The 25,494-nt window shown below is 43.3% G+C and overlaps 1 protein-coding gene across 3 annotated transcripts in view; it reads left to right on the forward strand.

Moving 5' to 3' along the window:
- LOC124045513 (solute carrier organic anion transporter family member 4A1-like) overlaps positions 1–25,494 on the forward strand; it is a 67,536-nt gene that overhangs the window by 6,373 nt on the left and 35,669 nt on the right. The window contains exon 1 of one of the 3 annotated variants that reach the window (XM_046364854.1): positions 22,294–22,524. The exons of the other annotated variants lie outside the window; for them this stretch is intronic. The gene's annotated coding sequence lies outside the window, so the exon portion shown is untranslated. Of the gene's footprint in view, positions 1–22,293; positions 22,525–25,494 lie in introns of those variants that run through there. 3 annotated transcript variants of the gene reach the window in all.

The raw sequence follows: 25,494 nt of genomic DNA on the forward strand, positions 1-25,494 counted from the left end.
GGTGTTATGGAGAGGGTATCCTCTGTGTGTCAGGGTGTAATGGAGAGGGCATCCTCTGTGTCAGGGTGTAATGGAGAGGGTATCCTCTGTGTCAGGGTGTAATGTCAGGTGGTTAAGTCAAGGGGTTAAGTCAGGGGGTTAAGTCAGGGGGTTAAGTCAGGGGGTTAAGTCAGGGGGTAATGTCAGGGTGTAATGTCAGGGGTAATGTCAGGGGGTAATGTCAGGGGGTAATGTCAGGGTGTAATGTCAGGTGGTTAAGTCAGGGGGTTAAGTCAGGGGGTAATGTCAGGGTGTAATGTCAGGGTGTAATGTCAGGTGGTTAAGTCAGGGGGTTAAGTCAGGGGGTTAAGTCAGGGGGTTAAGTCAGGGGGTAATGTCAGGGTGTAATGTCAGGGTGTAATGTCAGGGTGTAATGTCAGGGTGTAATGTCAGGGTGTAATGTCAGGGTGTAATGTCAGGGGGTTAAGTCAGGGGGTTAAGTCAGGGGGTTATGTCAGGATGTGGTTGCAATAAATGAGTTAGATGTTAATCATATTACGCTATGATCCAAAGATCATCTATTTTAGAAAAATTGTGGGTATCAACAGTCATACAGTGTAATGTTTTATTTAATATGTGTGTGTTTTTATGTGTGTGCATATGCTACGATTGCATGATTGTGTGTGTGTGTGTGCTTTATCCCTTCTGCGCAAGGTTTCCAGAAGGCCTGGTTGAGGAATTGACAGGACAGGATAATGCCTACGGTCTGCAGGTCCCTGCTATAAGCCCAGGCAATAGAAACCGCGGCCGTCAACACTCTGTTTCTGGTTAGGGACGTTCAGCCTCCTTCCTCTTCCTGCCACCTGCTCCCTATTTGGGCCTGGCAAACGGATATTGCCTGAGTGAGCAGAATTCTTTCACAATAAGGAGAAGTAGCCACCAAAACTGACCACTTATCAGTCATATGCTGTGTGTTTGTGGATCGCAGGTCAACTGTTTGTTCACCCACACCCGCTGGCACTTGTTAATATCCCATCAGCACCTGCCTGACTATATGTGATGAAGTGAAAACTTCAATTGTGCTGCTTTAGTGTGTCCCGTTAACAGTTTGCAGCAGATAGAAAGTGTACAGACACAGGTGCCAAAGGTCCTCGTTATGCTACTAAAATGTTGCAGTCTGGCTTCATTTTTTTAAAGCTTGACATTTAAATACCCCCCCAAATAAACCTGTAACAAAATAGAAACATGTGGACCAATTACAGCACCCATTTGAGCTGTAGCCTAAGATCGCGACTCAACTACAATAGCTACATTTTGAGTGGACCATACAGCAATGCACCATTCAACCGTGAAAACATGGTTTAAGTGGGGTGGCAGGGTAGCCAAGTTCAAACGTTCTGCCCCTGAATGGGCAGTTAACCCACTGTTCCTAGGCAGTCATTGTAAATAAGAATTTGTTCTTAATTAACTGACTTACCTCGTTAAATAAAATTTCACATGCTAATGGTGTTCTCCCAGAAGCTTGGCTGGTGTGTAAAACCCGCCAATTCAGACAAACTATAAAGTTTCAACGTTGTTGTTATTCGTAGTTATTAAATACTCTTTGATTAGGGTGGTCGCAAACATATTATGCACATCTGCAAGCATAGCAGCAAATGACAAGTATTATATATATATTTTTATATATATTTTGTCTTAATATGTTAAAACGCAAAGTCATTGTTTTTTTCCCGATATGGTTCGTGCGCTGATTGAGTTTGACACCCCTGGGCTAGCGTATCTATTTATGTAGCTAGCTAATTATTATAAGATAAAAACATGGAGCCTGACATGAGCGAGGCTAGCTGCTGGGAGAATGGCATGTCATTGGAGGAGCTAATTATTATAAGATAAAAACATGGAGCATGACATTAGCGAGGCTAGCTGCTGGGAGAATGGCATGTCATTGGAGGAGCTAATTATTATAAGATAAAAACATGGAGCCTGACATTAGCGAGGCTAGCTGCTGGGAGAATGGCATGTCATTGGAGGAGCTAATTATTATAAGATAAAAACATGGAGCCTGACATTAGCGAGGCTAGCTGCTGGGAGAATGGCATGTCATTGGAGGAGCTAATTATTATAAGGTAAAAACATGGAGCCTGACATTAGCGAAGCTAGCTGCTGGGAGAATGGCATGTCATTGGAGGAGCTAATTATTATCAGGTAAAAACATGGAGCCTGACATTAGCGAGGCTAGCTGCTGGGAGAATGGCATGTCATTGGAGGAGCTAATTATTATAAGGTAAAAACATGGAGCCTGACATTAGCGAGGCTAGCTGCTGGGAGAATGGCATGTCATTGGAGGAGTATGTGAATGAATGATCTACTTTTTCCCCTCATTTCGTTTCTCAGTTTTGTGGCTTTTGGTGAATGTGTTCAAATGATCTAAAGTCACGCTGTTGCTACTGCATGTAAACACACAGTCCAGTTCAAAGTCAATGATGGCAGACCCTACTGCCTGTAAACACACAGTCTTGTTCAACGTGAATGATGGCAGGCCCTACTTCCTGTAAACACACAGTCCAGTTCAAAGTCAATGATAACAGGCTCGTGTTGCAAATGTATTTTTTACATATAGGCCTACTGTAACTCTGATTGGCTATGGCGCACCATTTTGTGTAGACCCCGGTCCTGGACAGGACAGGAACAGTGGGTTAACTGCCTTGCTCAGAGGAACAGTGGGTTAACTGCCTTGCTCAGGGGAACAGTGGGTTAACTGCCTTTTCAGGGGAACAGTGGGTTACGCACCAATTTGTAATTCGCTCTGGATAAGAGCGTCTGCTAAATGACTTAAATGTAAATGTAAAATGTAATGTAAATGGTTAACTGCCTTGTTCAGAGGAGCAGTGGGTTAACTGCCTTGCTTAGGGGAACAGTGGGTTAACTGCCTTTCTCAGAGGAACAGTGGGTTAACTGCCTTGCTCAGGGGAACAGTGGGTTAACTGCCTTGTTCAGGGGTACAGTGGCTTAACTGCCTTGTTCAGGGGAACATTGGGTTAACTGCCTTGTTCAGGGGAACAGTGGGTTAACTGCCTTGATTAGGGGAACAGTGGATTAACTGCCTTGCTCGGGGGAACAGTGGATTAACTGCCTCACTCGGGGGAGCAGTGGGTTAACTGCCTTGTTTGGGGGAACAGTGGTTTAACTGCCTTGCTCAGGGGAACAGTGGGTTAACTGCCTTGTTCAGGGGAACAGTGGGTTAACTGCCTTGTTCGGGGGAACTGTGGGTTAACTGCTTTGCTCAGGGGAACAGTGGGTTAACTGCCTTGCTCAGGGGAACAGTGGGTTAACTGCCTTGTTCAGGGGAACAGTGGGTTAACTGCCTTGTTACAGGGGAACAGTGGGTTAACTGCCTTGTTCAGGGGAACAGTGGGTTAACTGCCTTGCTCAGGGGAACAGTGGGTTAACTGCCTTGTTCAGGGGAACAGTGGGTTAACTGCCTTGTTCAGGGGAACAGTGGGTTAACTGCCTTGTTCAGGAGAACAGTGGGTTAACTGCCTTGTTCAGGAGAACAGTGGGTTAACTGCCTTGTTCGGGGAAACTGTGGGTTAACTGCCTTGCTCAGGGGAACAGTGGGTTAACTGCCTTGTTCAGGGGAACAGTGGGTTAACTGCCTTGTTCGGGAGAACAGTGGGTTAACTGCCTTGTTCAGGAGAACAGTGGGTTAACTGCCTTGTTCAGGGGAACAGTGGGTTAACTGCCTTGTTTGGGGGAACAGTGGGTTAACTGCCTTGTTCAGGGGAACAGTGGGTTAACTGCCTTGTTTGGGGGAACAGTGGGTTAACTGCCTTGTTCAGGGGAACAACATAACACTGCTATCAATCATCCTCTTTAAACCACTTTACCACATCTTTCCCAAACATGACCTTTCTGTCCCTCCCTTCTCTTTATTTTTAACTCTCCATTTCACAGCTTTCCTCTTGTTCAATTCAACTCATTATTTTTGCCTCTGTGGTTCAACCGCAACTTTCTCTGCCCGTTTCCCCAAAAGCATTTGGCGATTGGTGTGTTTGCTGTTTGGCGTGCCTACAGTTAGTTAGGCCCTAAAGCTTAGGCTTACTGACTAATACCAGAGAGCCTCAAATAATGAAAGAAAACCTCAGTGTAGCTCATAGATAGAAATTGCACTAGAAAGATACATTGCTAGACTGTTTAAGGCATTGTTTTCTCTTCATTCAATCCACCCGCCAAGAACCCGCCCTTCATACACACAATATTTCATTACCCTAACCACGCCAGCCCCGCGGCAGTAACCACGAGGACTGTAGTTCTGTCAGTCGACCCGGACATCATAAATGTGTGCGCGTGTGCGAGAGAGAAAGAGAGAGTTATGTGTGTAATATGTACATCAAATCTAAATTAAAATAGAAGTACATGACTGGGTGAACTATATGACTGGGTGAACTACATGACTGGGTGAACTATATGACTGGGTGAACTATATGACTGGGTGAACTACATGACTGGGTGAACTATATGACTGGGTGAACTATATGACTGGGTGAACTACATGACTGGGTGAACTATATGACTGGGTGAACTACATGACTGGGTGAATTATATGACTGGGTGAACTATATGACTGGGTGAACTACATGACTGGGTGAATTATATGACTGGGTGAACTATATGACTGGGTGAACTACATGACTGGGTGAACTATATGACTGGGTGAACTACATGACTGGGTGAACTATATGACTGGGTGAACTACATGACTGGGTGAACTATATGACTGGGTGAACTACATGACTGGGTGAACTATATGACTGGGTGAACTACATGACTGGGTGAACCATATGACTGGGTGAACTACATGACTGGGTGAATTATATGACTGGGTGAACTACATGACTGGGTGAACTACATGACTGGGTGAACTACATGACTGGGTGAACTACATGACTGGGTGAATTATATGACTGGGTGAACTACATGACTGGGTGAATTATATGACTGGGTGAATTATATGACTGGGTGAATTATATGACTGGGTGAACTTTACATGACTGGGTGAATTATATGACTGGGTGAACTCTACGTGACTGGGTGAACTCTACCTGACTGGGTGAACTCTACATGACTGGGTGAACCTTACATGACTGGGTGAACCTTACATGACTGGGTGAACCTTACATGACTGGGTGAACTCTACATGACTGGGTGAAATTTACATGACTGGGTGAACTCTACGTGACTGGGTGAACTCTACGTGACTGGGTGAACTCTACCTGACTGGGTGAACTCTACAAGAATAGAGTGTCTAGTTTGGTTATCAGACAAGAAGTTGTGCATACATTCTTTATTGACATGTCACCTTTTATAACTTTACAGGTACCTGCAACGCTTTGTCAAATACTCTACTGTCGACACCACCCTAGTTCCATATCTTCATCTGCATGAAATAAAATGGAAATAACTGACTTTAAAAAAAAAGTCAGCTGTCAATGTGCAAACAGTATAACATATTTTTACATTTGATCAGGATTCACCTGTCGGTAATGTGATGACAGCTCGTCTTACTGGGGTCCCGACACATAACGAACAACACATTACAGACAAAATACGAAGATACATTTAAAAACATTAGCATGCAGTATGTGTGTCTGTGTATCTGTCAGTAACACTTACATGTCAGTAGATGCTCACATGTGGTATGTCAGATACTGTACTAGCTTTTGTGTGTTTGCATGTTCACTTTTTTTGTCTGTGTTTATTCCCTTGAAGGTCGTACCATACAACCATACAACCTCTCTCACTGTGTGGTGTATGGTAAGCTGCTGGTAATGGCAACTGTGTGTGTGTGTGTGTGTGTGTGTGTGTGTGTGTGTGTGTGTGTGTGTGTGTGTGTGTGTGTGTGTGTGTGTGTGTGTGTGTGTGTGTGTGTGTGTGTGTGTGTGTGTGTGTGTGTGTGTGTGTGTGTGTGTGTGTGTGTGTGTGTGTGTGTGTGTGTATGAGTGTGTGTATGAGTGTGTGTATGAGTGTGTGTATGAGTGTGTGTATGAGTGTGTGTATGAGTGTGTGTATGAGTGTGTGTATGAGTGTGTGTGGGAGTGTGCTTTAGTGACCCAGCATCTCTTCTGTCTGTTTTTAATCATTGACATTAACAACCTTTATTTCAAATCAACTTCCTGTCGACCTCGTTCATTTCCTCATGTAGGCTACTGTAGCTATTTTAATGACATCTGCAATAGTACCGTGATATTCACTGAGGCCTATTTTCATGTTGTTGTCTAAAGGACACTGCACTAGAGGTCGACTGATTATGATTTTTAAACGCTGATACCGATTAAAAAGCCGATACCGATTAATCGGCCGATTTTTATGTGTATATTTGTCAAATTGACAATTTCTACAATACTGAATAAACAATTTATCACTTTTATTTTAACTTAATATAATACATCAATAAAATCAATTTAGCCTCGAATAAATAATGAAACATGTTCAATTTGGTTTAAATAATGCAAAAACAAAGTGTTGGAGAAGAAAGTAAAAGTGCAATATGTGCCATGTAAGAAGGCTAACGTTTAAGTTCCTTGTTCAGAACATGAGAACATATGAAAGCTGGTGGTTCCTTATAACATGAGTTTTCAAAATTCCCAGGTAGGAAGTTTTAAGTTGTAGTTATTATAGGACTATTTCTCTCTATACCATTTGTATTTCATATACCTTTGACTATTGGATGTTCTAACAGGTACTTTACTATCACCAGCATAATCTCGGGAGTTGATAGGCTTGAAGTCATAAACTGTGCAATGCTTGACGCATTGCGAAGAGCTGCTGGCAAACGCAGTAAAGTGCTGTTTGAATTAATGCTTACGAGCCTGCTGGTGCCTACCACCGCTCGGTCAGACTGCTCTATCAAATCATACACTTAATTATAATATAATAACATACAGAAATATGAGCCTTAGGTCATTAATATGGTCAAATCCGGAAACTATAATTTCAAAAACAAAACTATTACTATTTTAGTGAAATATGGAACCGTTCCGTATTTTATCTAACGGGTAGCATTCATAAGTCTAAATATTCTTGTTACATTGCACAACCTTCAATGTTATGTCATAATTACATACAATTCTGGCAAATTAGTTCGCAACGAGCCAGGCGGCCCAAACTGTTGCATATACCCTGAATCTGCGTGAAATGAGCGCAAGAGAAGTGACACAATTTCCCTAGTTTAATATTGCCTGCTAGCATGAATTTATTTTAGCTAAATATGCAGGTTTAATTTTTTTTACTTCTGTGTATTGATTTTAAGAAAGGCATTGATGTTTATGGTTAGGTACATTCGTGCAACGATTGTGCTTTTTTTCCGCAAATGCGCTTTTGTTAAATCATCCCCTGTATGGCGAAGTTGGCTGTCTTTGTTAGGAAGAAATAGTCTTCACACAGTTTGCAACGAGCCAGGCGGCCCAAGTTGCTGCATATACACTGACTCTGTTGCACAGAACGCAAGAGAACTGACACAATTTCTACACTGCACAATTCATTCAGAATAATTTTCTGAAGAAAGGCCTGTCCCACATAACTTGACCAAATGGGTGTATGTGAGGCCTAGTGGAATATCTTGGCAATGGCCTTCGTTTGAGAACTCACAATGTCCCAATGTCTGCTATTTGACTTTTTTCAAATCCATTTTCACTGGATCATTCTTGTCCTTTCACATAACTACAGCCGGAAAATCAAAGTCTGGTTATTGAGTGGCCCCATACAAGTGCAACTAAAAGGTTTTTCCATTATGTTAGATTCATTTTACAGTACTTAGCTGAGGTGAGACTTGTTAGCGCGTGAAGATGTGTATTTGTTTGATAGGAACAACAAGGTGAACACATTAGGACATGTGATAACAAGGTGAACACATTAGGACAGGTGATAACAAGATGAACACATTAGGACATGTGATAACAAGATGAACACATTAGGACAGGTGATAACAAGATGAACACATTAGGACATGTTACAACAAGATGAACATATTAGGACATGTTACAACAAGATGGAACAAGATGAACAAGATGAACACATTAGGACATGTTACAACAAGATGAACAAATTAGGACATGTTACAACAAGATGAACACATTAGGACATGTTACAACAAGATGAACACATTAGGACATGTTACAACAAGATGAACACATTAGGACATGTTACAACAAGATGAACACATTAGGACACGTGATAACAAGATGAACATATTAGGACACGTAACAAGGTGAACACATTAGGACATGTTACAACAAGATGAACACATTAGGACAACAAGGTGAATGACATAAAGATAATGGTTCAGATGTCGTCACATGCTTCCCGTTCTAACATTTGCAGATTTTCCCAGAAGTGTTGTCTGAGAGATGACTAATTCACAGAACCGTTTAGAAAAAGCGAAGTGCCGTTTCAGATGATGGAACAAATGTCTTCTTCTGATATGTAGTTCTTGGAAAGGCCCTCGAGTGACAGGTTCGTTGTCTCCGCCTCCCTCCATGATTGTTGAGATGGTTGACCTACATCCTGCTGTCTCTGACGGTACTTCACTGAGCCGTCTTGTTTGTTTTCTCCTACTTTCTTTTCAGGCTGTCGAGGTCAGCAGGCAAGGGCTCTTAATTAGCATCATCGTCATGGTGACCTCTCCTACCACCTCACAAAGCTCATATAAGGACAAGTCTGGCTTGGAGACGTCTGATTGGCTGACTCTCTAGGTCTTCTTCCAGTCGGTTTCACCTGCGATCCGACAGACCAACAGGAGGCAGAGAGCTCTGGCAAGCCTGTCTGTCTGTAGGGCAGGAGAGTTTCATCTGTGTGTGTGTGTGTGTGTGTGTGTGTGTGTGTGTGTGTGTGTGTGTGTGTGTGTGTGTGTGTGTGTGTGTGTGTGTGTGTGTGTGTGTGTGTGTGTGTGTGTGTGTGTGTGTGTGTGTGTGTGTGTGTGTGTGTGTGTGTGTGTGTGTGCGTGCATCATATTAATAGCCTTTGTCTTCATGGGGACATAGGAAATGTCCCCACGAAAAAGAAGTGTCCTTGTTTTATTGTCCTTGTGGGGACTTTTTGGAATTTTACACCCTACAATGATAGTAGAACCAACTAATACACACACACGCGCACATACGCACGCACACACATACACACACACACACGCACACACACACACACACACACACATATACGCACACACACACACACACACACACACACACACACACACACACACACACACACACACACACACACACACACACACACACACACACACACACACACACACACACACACACACACACACACACACACACACACACACACACACACACACACACACACACACACACACACACACACAGTAGAGGAGTCGCACGTATACACGATGAACTCTATAACAGTCTCTATATCTGAGGAAGGATTAATTGGTGTGTCCCCATTTCTGACTCTCAGCCCCCAAAAGACAAATAGCACTGGGGAGCAGACAGGAGAGGTGAGGGTTGACAGAGCGTGCCTGCGGGGTGATGTTTGCCCTGTGAAGCAGAAGCAGAAAGCCAGTATTGGGTTAGTTCCTGCCTTGCCGAGTTCCATTAGCTCCCATAGAGTGAGATGACCCCTGTGGGGTGTACTGTTACTGCGCTGAGCTGGAAGGCTGCAAGGCTGGGATGCTGGGACAGGGTGTATCCCACTGACACCTGTTTGTACAGGACGACATCCTACACTGGCTGGCATATATGGGTGTCAATAGGATTCAATGAAATCCGTCTATTAAGGATAGTATAGAGTTACTTTAACCCCACTGGGACTATATGTACCTGGAGCCTCCTGACACAGCCCAGCCACACCTGTCTGACTCATCTGCACTTCTGAGGAAGTACCAGGAAGTTCAAAGGTCAACCTTTTTTCAAACGGATACTGAATGTTTTAACCCTACGGCTTCTGAAACTACTGATGCTGCTGTTTGGGGAGCACTTTGGTCGCGCTACTTTGAGGATTTCCCCACTAAGGGAATGTATTTTACCTGAATGTGGATGCACCCAACGACTCACCTGAAACCTAATCTCGTCTGCTGTGTTGGGAACATAAAAACACAAAGAGGAAAGGAAAGGAAAAGGAGGAAAATAATCTAGAGGAGAAGGAAAGTACAACTGGAGGTCTCACTCGGTGTGTCGTTTAAAAAAAAAATAGTCTTACTCACATACAACATCTCTGAATACAGTGTCACTTGACTGAATCAACTGTGGTAGATTTACCCGAGAACAAATATGTAGGGCATCTGGTTTTATGGCACACAGTTGTAATGCGTGTATATTTCAGAATGAAGCAGTATTTTAACATCAATTTACTGGAAGTAGGATTCCAGAGGGCTCCCTGAACACAGTGTCACTACTGCTACTGTCACTGTTAAGTCACACGGCTTTCGCGTGTTTACAATGTAACATGTATAACAAGAGGACATTTGTGTAAATTGTAGCTAAGGAGATGCACAACAAATTTGGAAATGTGGGGCTGGGGACTATTTCCTAACTCGTGAAAAACTCAATCTGAATTTTCCTGGCCATGTTGATATTTCATTAAATCCAACCTGTACTCATGGGTAGACGGAGCACTCAAATTAGTATCAGATGTTACGTTTTGTATGGTATGTATTAATCTGTGGATGTCCATTATCCAGTTTATGTTGATATGTTATGAATTACAATTTATTGTGGCTAAAGTTAGCTAGGTGGCTAACGGTAACATTAGCTAAGATAGGGGTTAAGGTTTGGGTTGGGGTTAAGGGAAGGGTTAGCTAACATGCTAAGTAGTTGCAAAATAGCCTAAATGCTAAAGTTGTCCGTGAAGAGATTCGAACATGCAATCTTTGGGTTGCTAGATGTTCCCGTTATGCCTTCACCCATCCATCCTGACCCAACCACTCTACTTTAGATTTTGTCTTAAGTAGACCTCCTGTCTTATGTAACCATACCAAACGTAACATATACTAATTTGGGTTGTCCGGATTTCCGTTTACTATGTTACGTCCGGTCTATGAGACCAGGCTGTTAAATCATTCATTTCTGTCTGTCTGTCTGTCTGTCTGTCTGTCTGTCGTCTGTCCTGTCTGTCTGTCTGTCTGTCTGTCTGTCTGTCTGTCTGTCTGTCTGTCTGCCTGCCTGCCTGCCTGCCTGCCTGCCTGTCTGCCTGCCTGTCTGCCTGTCTGTCTGTCTGTCTGTCTGTCTGTCTGTCTGTCTGTCTGTCTGTCTGTCTGTCTGTCTGTCTGTCTGTCTGTCTGTCTGTCTGTCTGTCTGTCTGTCTGTCTGTCTGTCTGTCTGTCTGTCTGTCTGTCTGTCTGTCTACTGTACGTAACTTATTTTGTAGTGTTTATCCATCTGTCCCTCCAGTGTGTGTGACTGTGTTGTGTATGACTGTGTTGTGTGTGGTGTGTGACTGTGTAACTGTGTGACTGTGTGGTGTGTGACTGTGTGGTGTGTGACTGTGTTGTGTGTGGTGTGTGACTGTGTGGTGTGTGACTGTGTGGTGTGTGACTGTGTTGTGTGTGACTGTGTGGTGTGTGACTGTGTGGTGTGTGACTGTGTGGTGTGTGACTGTGTTGTGTGTGACTGTGTGGTGTGTGACTGTGTGGTGTGTGACTGTGTGGTGTGTGACTGTGTTGTGTGTGACTGTGTGGTGTGTGACTGTGTTGTGTGTGGTGTGTGACTGTTGTGTGTGGTGTGTGACTGTGTGCTGTGCTCCTCTATGAGATACATACTGGTACTGCCCCTCTATGAGATACGTACTGGTACTGCCCCTCTATGAGATACATACTGGTACTGCTCCTCTATGAGATACATACTGGTACTGCTCCTCTGACTGGTACTGCTCCTCTATGGGTGTACTGTGACTGGTACTGTGAGTTACATACTGGTACTGTGACTGGTACTGTGAGATACATACTGGTACTGCCCCTCTATGAGATACATACTGGTACTGCCCCTCTATGAGGTGTGTGACATACTGGTACTGTGAGATACATACTGGTACTGCTCCTCTATGAGTTACATACTGTACTGCTCCTGGTGAGTGACTGTACTGCTCCTCTATGAGATACATACTGGTACTCCCCCTCTATGAGATACATACTGGTACTGTGAGATACATACTGGTACTGCTCCTCTATGAGATACATACTTTTACTGCTCCTCGATGAGATACATACTGGTACTGCTCCTCTATGAGTTACATACTGGTACTGCTCCTCTATGAGTTACATACTGGTACTGCTCCTCTATGAGTTACCTATTGGTACTGCTCCTCTATGAGTTACATACTGGTACTGCTCCTCTATGAGTTACATACTGGTACTGCTCCTCTATGAGTTACATATTGGTACTGCTCCTCTATGAGTGAGTTACATACTGGTACTGCCCCTCTATGAGTTACATACTGGTACTGCCCCTCTATGAGTTACATACTGGTACTGCCCCTCTATGAGTTACATACTGGTACTGCCCCTCTATGAGTTACATACTGGTACTGCCCCTCTATGAGTTACATACTGGTACTGCTCCTCTATGAGATACATACTGCTCCTCTATGAGATACATACTGGTACTGCTCCTCTATGAGATACATACTGGTACTGCTCCTCTATGAGATACATACTGGTACTGCTCCTCTATGAGATACATACTGGTACTGCTCCTCTATGAGTTACATACTGGTACTGCTCCTCTATGAGATACATACTGGTACTGCTCCTCTATGAGATACATACTGGTACTGCTCCTCTATGAGTTACATACTGGTACTGATCCTCTATGAGATACATACTGGTACTGCTCCTCTATGAGTTACATACTGGTACTGCTCCTCTATGAGATACATACTGGTACTGAGATATACATACTGGTACTGCCCCTCTATGAGATACATACTGGTACTGCCCTCTATGAGATACATACTGGTATCTATGAGATACATACTGGTACTGCCCCTCTATGAGATACATACTGGTACTGCCCCTCTATGAGATACATACTGGTACTGCTCCTCTATGAGATACATACTGGTACTGCTCCTCTATGAGTTACATACTGGTACTGCTCCTCTATGAGTTACATACTGGTACTGCTCCTCTATGAGATACATACTGGTACTGCTCCTCTATGAGATACATACTGGTACTGCTCCTCTATGAGTTACATACTGGTACTGATCCTCTATGAGATACATACTGGTACTGCTCCTCTATGAGTTACATACTGGTACTGCTCTGGTACTGCCCCTCTATGAGTTACATACTGGTACTGCTCCTCTATGAGTTACATACTGGTACTGCTCCTCTATGAGATACATACTGGTACTGCCCTCTATGAGATACATACTGGTACTGCCCCTCTATGAGATACATACTGGTACTGCTCCTCTATGAGATACATACTGGTACTGCTCCTCTATGAGTTACATACTGGTACTGCTCCTCTATGAGATACATACTGGTACTGCTCCTCTATGAGTTACATACTGGTACTGCTCCTCAATGAGTTACATACTGGTATGATCCTCTATGGATACATACTGTACTCCCCCTCTATGAGATACATACTGGTGAGCCCCTATGAGATACATACTGGTACTGCTCCTCTATGAGATACCTTTTACTGCTCCTCGATGAGATACATACTGGTACTGCTCCTCTATGAGTTACATACTGGTACTGCTCCTCTATGAGTTACATACTGGTACTGCTCCTCTATGAGTTACCTATTGGTACTGCTCCTCTATGAGTTACATACTGGTACTGCTCCTCTATGAGTTACATACTGGTACTGCTCCTCTATGAGTTACATATTGGTACTGCTCCTCTATGAGTTACATACTGGTACTGCCCCTCTATGAGTTACATATTGGTACTGCTCCTCTATGAGTTACATATTGGTACTGCCCCTCTATGAGTTACATATTGGTACTGCCTCTCTATGAGTTACATATTGGTACTGCCCCTCTATGAGTTACATACTGGTACTGCCCCTCTATGAGTTACATACTGGTACTGCCCCTCTATGAGTTACATACTGGTACTGCCCCTCTATGAGTTACATACTGGTACTGCCCCTCTATGAGTTACATACTGGTACTGCCCCTCTATGAGTTACATACTGGTACTGCCCCTCTATGAGTTACATACTGGTACTGCTCCTCTATGAGATACATACTGCTCCTCTATGAGATACATACTGGTACTGCTCCTCTATGAGATACATACTGGTACTGCTCCTCTATGAGATACATACTGGTACTGCTCCTCTATGAGATACATACTGGTACTGCTCCTCTATGAGTTACATACTGGTACTGCTCCTCTATGAGATACATACTGGTACTGCTCCTCTATGAGATACATACTGGTACTGCTCCTCTATGAGTTACATACTGGTACTGATCCTCTATGAGATACATACTGGTACTGCTCCTCTATGAGTTACATACTGGTACTGCTCCTCTATGAGATACATACTGGTACTGCCCCTCTATGATATACATACTGGTACTGCCCCTCTATGAGATACATACTGGTACTGCCCCTCTATGAGATACATACTGGTACTGCTCCTCTATGAGATACATACTGGTACTGCCCCTCTATGAGATACATACTGGTACTGCCCCTCTATGAGATACATACTGGTACTGCTCCTCTATGAGATACATACTGGTACTGCTCCTCTATGAGTTACATACTGGTACTGCTCCTCTATGAGTTACATACTGGTACTGCTCCTCTATGAGATACATACTGGTACTGCTCCTCTATGAGATACATACTGGTACTGCTCCTCTATGAGTTACATACTGGTACTGATCCTCTATGAGATACATACTGGTACTGCTCCTCTATGAGTTACATACTGGTACTGCTCCTCTATGAGATACATACAATTGTTTGCAGACAGATTATTTCACTTATCATTCACTGTTTCACAATTCCAGTGGGTCAGAAGTTTACATACACTAAGTTGACTGTACCTTTTAAACAGCATGGACAATTCCAGAAAATGAAGTCATGGCTTTAGAAGCTTCTGATAGGCTAATTGACATCATTTGAGTCAATTGGAGGTGTACCTGTGGATGATTTCAAGGCCTACCTTCAAACACAGTGCTCTTTGTGGGCAGAACTGAAAAAGTGTGTGCGAGCAAGGATCTTACAACCCTGACTCAGTTACACCAGCTCTGTCAGGAGGAATGGGTCAAACCACACCCAACTTATTGTGGGAAGCTTATGGAAGGCTACCCAAAATGTTTGACACAAGTTAAACAATTTAAAGGCAATGCTACCAAATACTAGTTGAGTGAATGTAAACGTGTGAAAAAAGAAATAATAGCTGAAATAAATCATTATCTCTACTATTATTCTGACATTTCACATTCTTAAAATAAAGTGGTGATCCTAACTGACCTAAAACAGGGATTTCTTACTGGGATTATATGTCAGGAAATGTGGAAAAACTGAGTTTAAATGTATTTAGCTAAGGTGTATGTAAACTTCCGACTTCAACTATATGTAAACACAGTGAGGATTGTCAGTCAGAACTTACTGTTTGTGATGAGGTCAGTCAGAACCTACTGTTTGTGATGAGGTCAGTCAGAACCTACTGTTTGTGATGAGGTCAGTCAGAACCTACTGTTTGTGATGAGGTCAGTCAGAACCTACTGTTTGTGATGAGGTCAGTCAGAACCTACTGTTTGTGATGAGGTCAGTCAGAACCTACTGTTTGTGATGAGGTCAGTCAGAACCTACTGTTTGTGATGAGGTCAGTCAGAACCTACTGTTTGTGATGAGGTCAGTCAGAATTGACTCTTAAGTGCTCAATCTGGGTGGCAGTATACACAATGGATGTCATCCTCGTAAACCATCCTTGTACTAGTGTTTCTTGTGCGTACAGTAAGGATGTAACTGTATACAGATAAACAGTGAGAAGAAGAACACTTCCTCTGGGGCCACACAGAGATGAAGGAATCCCGGGGTATGAATAGCGTACTTTGTAGACAACACACAATGGGGAGATCACTATCAAGGCTTGATTTCGTGGAAATAGTAGGTTTGCTGTTCGCTGCCTTAATCTCCCAGGAAGCATTTGAGTCAACTGGGGCTGAAAGACAACAGTCTTAGAGGGCTGTACCCTAGTTAGTTTTGATTGGTTGATTTTTCTTTTTTTCCTCCTATGACGTTACCATTGGACCATACTCTTCTCCCAGAATCAAACATAGCACATGCTCGGGCCAGTCTTTCACAATACACTGTTTTTTAAAAATCATACAGTACTTTCCCAAATTATTGATTTTAAAATATGTTTAGTTTGATATTTTCCCCTCAAAGTCTGTCCAGGGTCAGCGTCAAGTTCCTGTACCATATTACCAAACTTAAACCTAAAAATGACGATGTCACCGACAGTGCAGGAAAGTAGTTTTTAGCCATGTAGCGGTGTAGCTAACTAATTATCTAGTTAACTAATGGTCTAGTTAACCAATGGTGTAGCTAACTAATGGTGTAGCTAACTAATGGTGTAGCTAATGAATGGTGTAGTTAATGAATGGTGTAGCTAACTACTGGTGTAGCTAACTAATGGTGTAGCTAACTACTGGTCTAGTTAACTAATGGCGTAGCTAACTACTGGTGTAGCTAACTACTGGTGTACTGGTGTAGGTAACTACTGGTGTAGCTAACTACTGGTGTACAGGTGTAGGTAACTACTGGTGTAGCTAACTATTGGTGTAGCTAACTTCTGGTGTAGCTAACTACTGGTGTAGCTAACTACTGGTGTAGATAACTACTGATGTAGATAACTACTGGTGTACGGGTGTAGGTAACTACACGTGTAGCTAACTTCTGGTGTAGCTAACTACTGGTATAGTTAACTAATGGTGTAGCTAACTACTGGTGTAGATAACTACTGATGTACTGGTGTAGTCTAACTACTGGTATAGGCAACTACTGGTGTAGGTAACTGCTGGTGTCGGTAACTGCTGGTGTAGGTAACTACTGGTGTACTGGTGTAGCTAACTACTGGTGTAGTCTAACTACTGGTGTAGTCTAACTACTAGTGTATTTTACCACTGGTGTAGGTAACTACTGGTGTAGTCTAACTACTGGTGTAGTCTAACTACTGGTGTAGGTATCTACTGATGTAGGTAACTACTGGTGTAGGTAACTACTGGTATACTGGTGTAGCTAACTACTGGTGTAGCTAACTACTGGTGTAGTCTAACTACTGGTGTATTTTACTACTGGTGTAGGTAACTACTGGTGTAGTCTAACTACTGGTGTAGTCTAACTACTGGTGTATTTTACTACTGGTGTAGGTAACTACTGGTGTAGTCTAACTACTGGTGTAGGTAACTACTGGTGGAGTCTAACTACTGGTGTAGGTAACTACTGGTGTATGTAACTACTGGTGAATGTAACTACTGGTGTAGTCTAACTACTGGTGTAGTCTAACTACTGGTGTAGGTAACTACTGGTGTAGTCTAACTACTGGTGTAGGTAACTACTGGTGTAGTCTAACTACTGGTGTAGTCTAACTACTGGTGTAGGTAACTACTGGTGTAGGTAACTACTGGTGGAGTCTAACTAATGGAACTGCCCACTACAAGAAAGCGTAACCCTTATTTATTGTTGTATATCTGACCATTGTGCGACGTAATTACTCACTGTCTGTCACACAGATGTCCCTACACTGTCACCCTCACCGGGTCGTTCAGAAACCGGATGCATCTGGTTTTCAGGGTAAATGAACAGAGAGCCTGTGACGCTGTCTCCTCCTACACATCTACTGGATTGGTTGAACGGTGCAGAAGAGAACATCCTCTGACTGTGTTTATCTTCTCATCGGGACCAGAAAGAGAGAAAGTGCTCCCCTGCATTTCTTTTATCTGCTACTTTGTATTCTATAACGTTTTGATTTAGATATCATTCTTTTTTTTACCAAGTAGTTTTGATGTAGTGAACTACTTTTTCTAAGTAACTTAAGTTAACCCTTTAATCTCTTAATGATAGGTTTACTGTGGCTCGTCTTCTTGCAATGTAATGTCATTGGTAGTTAGATGGTATGTTCAGAGTAGCTTCCCCAACATTGGACATTGATACCTCCTACTCTGTTTTATCTGAGGAACGGAGGTTGTGTGTACTGTTATTATTGAAAGTGCTACTCTTCCAGGAGCAGGAGCCTGTTCTCTGTGAGAGAGTGACTCTACCTCTTCAGGATGAGGACCTCTAGTCCCGTTGCTTATTTACATGAGATATGATTTGCTTTTGAGATCCTCATTTAAAATCAAATTTAAATCAAATTGTATTTGTCACATGCGCCAAATACAACAGGTGTTGACCTTACAGTGAAATGCTGACTTACAAGCCCTTAACCAACAACACATTTTTAAGAAAAATAAGTGTTATGTAAAAAATAGCTAAGTTGAAAATAGAAAATTAAAGTAACAAATAATTAAACAGCAGCAGTAAAATACCAATAGTATATATTCTGTATATAGCCTCCACATAGACTCTGTACCGGTATCCCCTGTATATAACCTCCACATTGACTCTGTACTGGTACCCCCTGTATATAGTCTCCACATTGACTCTGTACTGGTACCCCCTGTATATAGTCTCCACATAGACTTGACTCTGTACTGACTCTGTACCCCCTGTATATAGTCTCCACATAGACTCTGACTCTGTACTGGTACCCCCTGTATATAGTCTCCACATAGACTCTGTACTGGTCTCCACATAGACTCTGTACCCCTGTATATAGTCTCCACATTGACTCTGTACTGGTACCCCCTGTATATAGTCTATATAGTCTCCACATTGACTCTGTACTGGTACCCCTGTATATAGTCTCCACATTGACTCTGTACTGGTACCCCCTGTATATAGTCTCCACATTGACTCTGTACTGGTACCCCTGTATATAGTCTCCACATTGACTCTGTACTGGTACCCCCTGTATATAGTCTCCACATAGACTCTGTCTGTATATAGTCTCCACATAGACTCTGTACCCCCTGTATATAGTCTCCACATAGACTCTGTACTGGTACCCCCTGTATATAGTCTCCACATAGACTCTGTACTGGTACCCCTGTATATAGTCTCCACATTGACTCTGTACTGGTACCCCCTGTATATAGTCTCCACATTGACTCTGTACTGGTACCCCCTGTATATAGTCTCCACATAGACTCTGTACTGGTACCCCCTGTATATAGTCTCCACATTGACTCTGTATCCCCTGTATATAACCTCCACATTGACTCTGTACTGGTACCCCTGTATATAGTCTCCACATTGACTCTGTACTGGTACCCCCTGTATATAGTCTCCACATTGACTCTGTACTGGTACCCCCTGTATATAGTCTCCACATAGACTCTGTACTGGTACCCCTGTATATAGTCTCCACATAGACTCTGTACTGGTACCCCCTGTATATAGTCTCCACATAGACTCTGTACTGGTACCCCCTGTATATAGTCTCCACATAGACTCTGTACTGGTACCCCCTGTATATAGTCTCCACATTGACTCTGTACTGGTACCCCCTGTATATAGTCTCCACATTGACTCTGTACTGGTACCCCCTGTATATAGTCTCCACATAGACTCTGTACTGGTACCCCCTGTATATAGCCTCCACATTGACTCTGTACTGGTACCCCCTGTATATAGTCTCCACATAGACTCTGTACTGGTACCCCCTGTATATAGTCTCCACATTGACTCTGTACTGGTACCCCCTGTATATAGTCTCCACATTGACTCTGTACTGGTACCCCCTGTATATAGTCTCCACATAGACTCTGTACTGGTACCCCCTGTATATAGCCTCCACATTGACTCTGTACTGGTACCCCCTGTATATAGCCTCCACATTGACTCTATACCGGTACCCCCTGTATATAACCTCCACATTGACTCTGTACCGGTACCCCCTGTATATAGCCTCCACATTGACTCTGTACCGGTACCCCCTGTATATAGCCTCCACATTGACTCTGTACCGGTATCCCCTGTATATAACCTCCACATTGACTCTGTACTGGTACCCCCTGTATATAGTCTCCACATTGACTCTGTACTGGTACCCCCTGTATATAGTCTCCACATTGACTCTGTACTGGTACCCCCTGTATATAGTCTCCACATAGACTCTGTACTGGTACCCCCTGTATATAGCCTCCACATTGACTCTGTACCGGTATCCCCTGTATATAACCTCCACATTGACTCTGTACTGGTACCCCTGTATATAGTCTCCACATTGACTCTGTACTGGTACCCCTGTATATAGTCTCCACATTGACTCTGTACTGGTACCCCCTGTATATAGTCTCCACATAGACTCTGTACTGGTACCCCTGTATATAGTCTCCACATAGACTCTGTACTGGTACCCCTGTATATAGTCTCCACATAGACTCTGTACTGGTACCCCCTGTATATAGTCTCCACATAGACTCTGTACTGGTACCCCCTGTATATAGTCTCCACATTGACTCTGTACTGGTACCCCCTGTATATAGTCTCCACATTGACTCTGTACTGGTACCCCCTGTATATAGTCTCCACATAGACTCTGTACTGGTACCCCCTGTATATAGCCTCCACATTGACTCTGTACCGGTATCCCCTGTATATAACCTCCACATTGACTCTGTACTGGTACCCCCTGTATATAGTCTCCACATTGACTCTGTACTGGTACCCCCTGTATATAGTCTCCACATTGACTCTGTACTGGTACCCCCTGTATATAGTCTCCACATAGACTCTGTACTGGTACCCCCTGTATATAGTCTCCACATAGACTCTGTACTGGTACCCCCTGTATATAGTCTCCACATAGACTCTGTACTGGTACCCCCTGTATATAGTCTCCACATAGACTCTGTACTGGTACCCCCTGTATATAGTCTCCACATTGACTCTGTACTGGTACCCCCTGTATATAGTCTCCACATTGACTCTGTACTGGTACCCCCTGTATATAGTCTCCACATAGACTCTGTACTGGTACCCCCTGTATATAGCCTCCACATTGACTCTGTACTGGTACCCCCTGTATATAGTCTCCACATGACTCTGTACTGGTACCCCCTGTATATAGCCTCCACATTGACTCTGTACTGGTACCCCCTGTATATAGTCTCCACATTGACTCTGTACTGGTACCCCCTGTATATAGTCTCCACATAGACTCTGTACTGGTACCCCCTGTATATAGCCTCCACATTGACTCTGTACTGGTACCCCCTGTATATAGCCTCCACATTGACTCTATACCGGTACCCCCTGTATATAACCTCCACATTGACTCTGTACCGGTACCCCCTGTATATAGCCTCCACATTGACTCTGTACCGGTACCCCCTGTATATAGCCTCCACATTGACTCTGTACCGGTACCCCCTGTATATAGCCTCCACATTGACACTGTACCGGTACCCCCTGTATATAGCCTCCACATTGACTCTGTACCGGTACCCCCTGTATATAGCCTCCACATTGACTCTGTACCGGTACCACCTGTATATAGCCTCCACATTGACTCTGTACTGGTACCCCTGTATATAGCCTCCACATTGACTCTGTACCGGTACCCCTGTATATAACCTCCACATTGACTCTGCTGTACCCCCTTATATAGCCTCCACATTGACTCTGTACGGTACCCCTGTATATAGCCTCCACATTGACTCTTAGTCCCTTGGTATAGCCTCCACATTGACTCTGTCTACCCCTGTATATAACCTCCACTGTTGTTTAAGGGCTTATATAGCCTCACATTGATTTCACCCCTGTATATAGCCTCCACATTGACTCTGTAGGTGCCCCCTTGTATAGCCTCACATTTCTGTACTGTTGTTTAGCCTCCACATTGACTCTGTAGTGCCCCCTGTATATAACATCATTATTGCTGTTCTTATTGTGTTACTTTTTATTATAACTTTGTATTTTAGGGCTTGTAAATATTTTCAGCATTTCACTGTTGTTTAAGGGCTTGTAAGTCAGCATTTCACTGTTGTTTAAGGGCTTGTAAATCAGCATTTCACTGTTGTTTAAGGGCTTGTAAGTCAGCATTTCACTGTTGTTTAAGGGCTTGTAAGTCAGCATTTCACTGTTGTTTAAGGGCTTGTAAGAAAGTCAAAGTTTCACTGTTGTTTAAGGGCTTGTAAGTCAGCATTTCACTGTTGGTTAAGGGCTTGTAAGTCAGCATTTCACTGTTGGTTAAGGGCTTGTAAGTCAGCATTTCACTGTTGTTTAAGGGCTTGTAAGAAAGTAAAGTCGACACTTGTTGTATTCAGTGCATGTGGCAAATAAAGTTTGATTTGATTTGAACAGTACCACACCTTAACAATGCCATCACTTCATACAGTATTGCTAGGACATTAGGTGTGGTTTTAAGTTTAGAGTTACCAGAATGCCAAGAGTGTGCAAAGCTGTCATCAAGGCAAATGGTGGCTATTTGAAGAATCTCAAAGGTAAAATATATTTAGATTTTTTTATCACTTTCTTGGTTACTACATGATTCCATATGTGTTATTTCATAGTTTTGATTTCTTCACTATTATTGTACAATGTAGAAAATAGTAAAAAAAATAAAGAAAAACCCTTGAATGAGTAGGTGTTCTAAAAGTTTTGACCTGTAGTGAACTCTGATGTCATCACGGCTGTGGATATCAGCTGTGTGGTATTATCTATGTGGACTCTGGGCAGAGGCTCCAGTATATGATCCTGAAAGCAGCAGCTTTGATTTAACCTGTAAAGTGACACTCAGGGAACACCTGTATGTTTCAGCTGGTTAGGGAGAGGGAAGTCGAGGCACTTATTGGACTGAAAAACTACTGGTGTACATAACCTCTGATAGTGTGTGTTTTAGAGATGGAGAGAGACCATCCTTTGGGATCCCTCGTATTCCAGTATCGTTTCCCTCCAGTTATCATGGTTCCGCGTTGTTGTTTGGGTCTGGCTGGACATGGTTCTGGAGATGGCTGGCTGGACATGGTTCTGGAGATGGCTGGCTGGACATGGTTCTGGAGATAGCTGGCTGGACATGGTTCTGGAGATGGCTGGCTGGACATGGTTCTGGAGATGGCTGGCTGGACATGGTTCTGGAGATAGCTGGCTGGACATGGTTCTGGAGGTGGCTGGCTGGACATGGTTCTGGAGGTGGCTGGCTGGACATGGTTCTGGAGGTGGCTGGCTGGACATGGTTCTGGAGGTGGCTGGCTGGACATGGTTCTGGAGATGGCTGGCTGGACATGGTTCTGGAGATGGCTGGCTGGACATGGTTCTGGAGGTGGCTGGCTGGACATGGTTCTGGAGATGGCGGGCTGGACATGGTTCTGGAGATGGCTGACTGGACATGGTTCTGGAGGTGGCTGGCTGGACATGGTTCTGGAGGAGTTGATGCCTCATTATGATGGCTTCTATACCGGAGAAGTTGATGTCTCATTACGATGGCTTCTATACCGGAGGAGTTGATGCCTCATTACGATGGCTTCTATACTTGAGGAGTTGATGTCTCATTACGATGGCTTCTATACTTGAGGAGTTGATGCTCAATACGATGGCTTCTATACTTGAGGAGTTGATGTCTCATTACGATGGCTTCTATACTTGAGGAGTTGATGCCTCATTACTTGAGGAGTTGGCTTCTATACTTGAGGAGTTGATGTCTCATTACGATGGCTTCTATACCGGAGGAGTTGATGCCTCATTACGATGGCTTCTATACTTGAGGAGTTGATGCCTCATTACGATGGCTTCTATACTTGAGGAGTTGATGTCTCATTACGATGGCTTCTATACTTGAGGAGTTGATGCCTCATTACGATGGCTTCTATACTTGAGGAGTTGATGTCTCATTACGATGGCTTCTATATCGGAGGAGTTGATGTCTCATTACGATGGCTTCTATACTTGAGGAGTTGATGTCTCATTATGATGGCTTCTATACCGGAGGAGTTGATGTCTCATTACGATGGCTTCTATACGATGGCTTCTATACTTGAGGAGTTGATGTTGATGCTTCTCATTATGATGATGTCTCATTACGATGGCTTCTATACCGGAGGAGTTGATGCCTCAATACGATGGCTTCTATACTTGAGGAGTTGATGCCTCATTACGATGGCTTCTATACTTGAGGAGTTGATGTCTCATTACGATGGCTTCTATACTGAGGAGTTGATGCCTCATTACGATGGCTTCTACTTGAGGAGTTGATGTCTCATTACGATGGAGAGGAGTTGATGCCTCATTACGATGGCTTCTATACTTGAGGAGTTGATGCCTCATTATGATGGCTTCTATACCGGAGGAGTTGATGCCTCAATACGATGGCTTCTCTCATTACGATGGCTTCTATACTTGAGGAGTTGATGCTTCTCAGTTACGATGGCTTCTATACTTGAGGAGTTGATGTCTCATTACGATGGCTTCTATACTTGAGGAGTTGATGTCTCATTACGATGGCTTCTATACTTGAGGAGTTGATGTCTCATTACGATGGCTTCTATACTTGAGGAGTTGATGTCTCATTACGATGGCTTCTATACTTGAGGAGTTGATGCTTCTCAGTTGATGTCTCGATGGCTTCTATACTTGAGGAGTTGATGTCTCATTACGATGGCTTCTATACTTGAGGAGTTGATGTCTCATTACGATGGCTTCTATACTTGAGGAGTTGATGTCTCATTACGATGGCTTCTATACTTGAGGAGTTGATGTCTCATTACGATGGCTTCTATACTTGAGGAGTTGATGCCTCATTACGATGGCTTCTATACCGGAGGAGTTGATGTCTCAATACGATGGCTTCTATACTTGAGGCTTCTATAGTTGAGGAGTTGATGGCTTCTATACTTGAGGATGGCTTCAGCTTGAGGAGTTGATGCAGGCACTCACAGGAGTTGATGTGTGGTTGATGGTTCTTGACTTGATGCTCTAAAACGATGGCTTAATATTGAGTTGATATGTTCCCATCTGTCCTGTAGGTGATGTTTATGCCTATGGACAGTCTGCTCTTTGTAAGGTGACCCATTCCAGCCAGAAGCTTGGGTTGTGGTTCTTGACTTGGCTCTAAAACTGATAATATTGAATATGTTCCCATCTGTCCTGTAGGTGATGTTTATGCCTATGGACAGTCTGCTCTTTGTAAGGTGACCCATTCCAGCCAGAAGAGGGTTGTTGCGATGACCCAGCCTTGGCATGCAGGAAGTGGAGGATGTTAACACATTGTGTAGGGCAGCCACATCAGGAGGATTCTCCACAGGGCCTCAGGGTTAACAGAGGTCAAAGGTCATGTATAGCGGTAGTCTATCATTTCTGAAGACACACACACACTATCCCTAAGCAGGTTACAACGGTGATAAATCACTTCAGAACAGCTGTAGTGCTATTCAGTTCTCTATTCACACACAACATTCATATTACAACATAACTGTTCT

This window comes from Oncorhynchus gorbuscha, linkage group LG10 (genome assembly GCF_021184085.1).
Source record: "Oncorhynchus gorbuscha isolate QuinsamMale2020 ecotype Even-year linkage group LG10, OgorEven_v1.0, whole genome shotgun sequence".
In the NCBI taxonomy this organism is placed as follows: domain Eukaryota; kingdom Metazoa; phylum Chordata; class Actinopteri; order Salmoniformes; family Salmonidae; genus Oncorhynchus; species Oncorhynchus gorbuscha.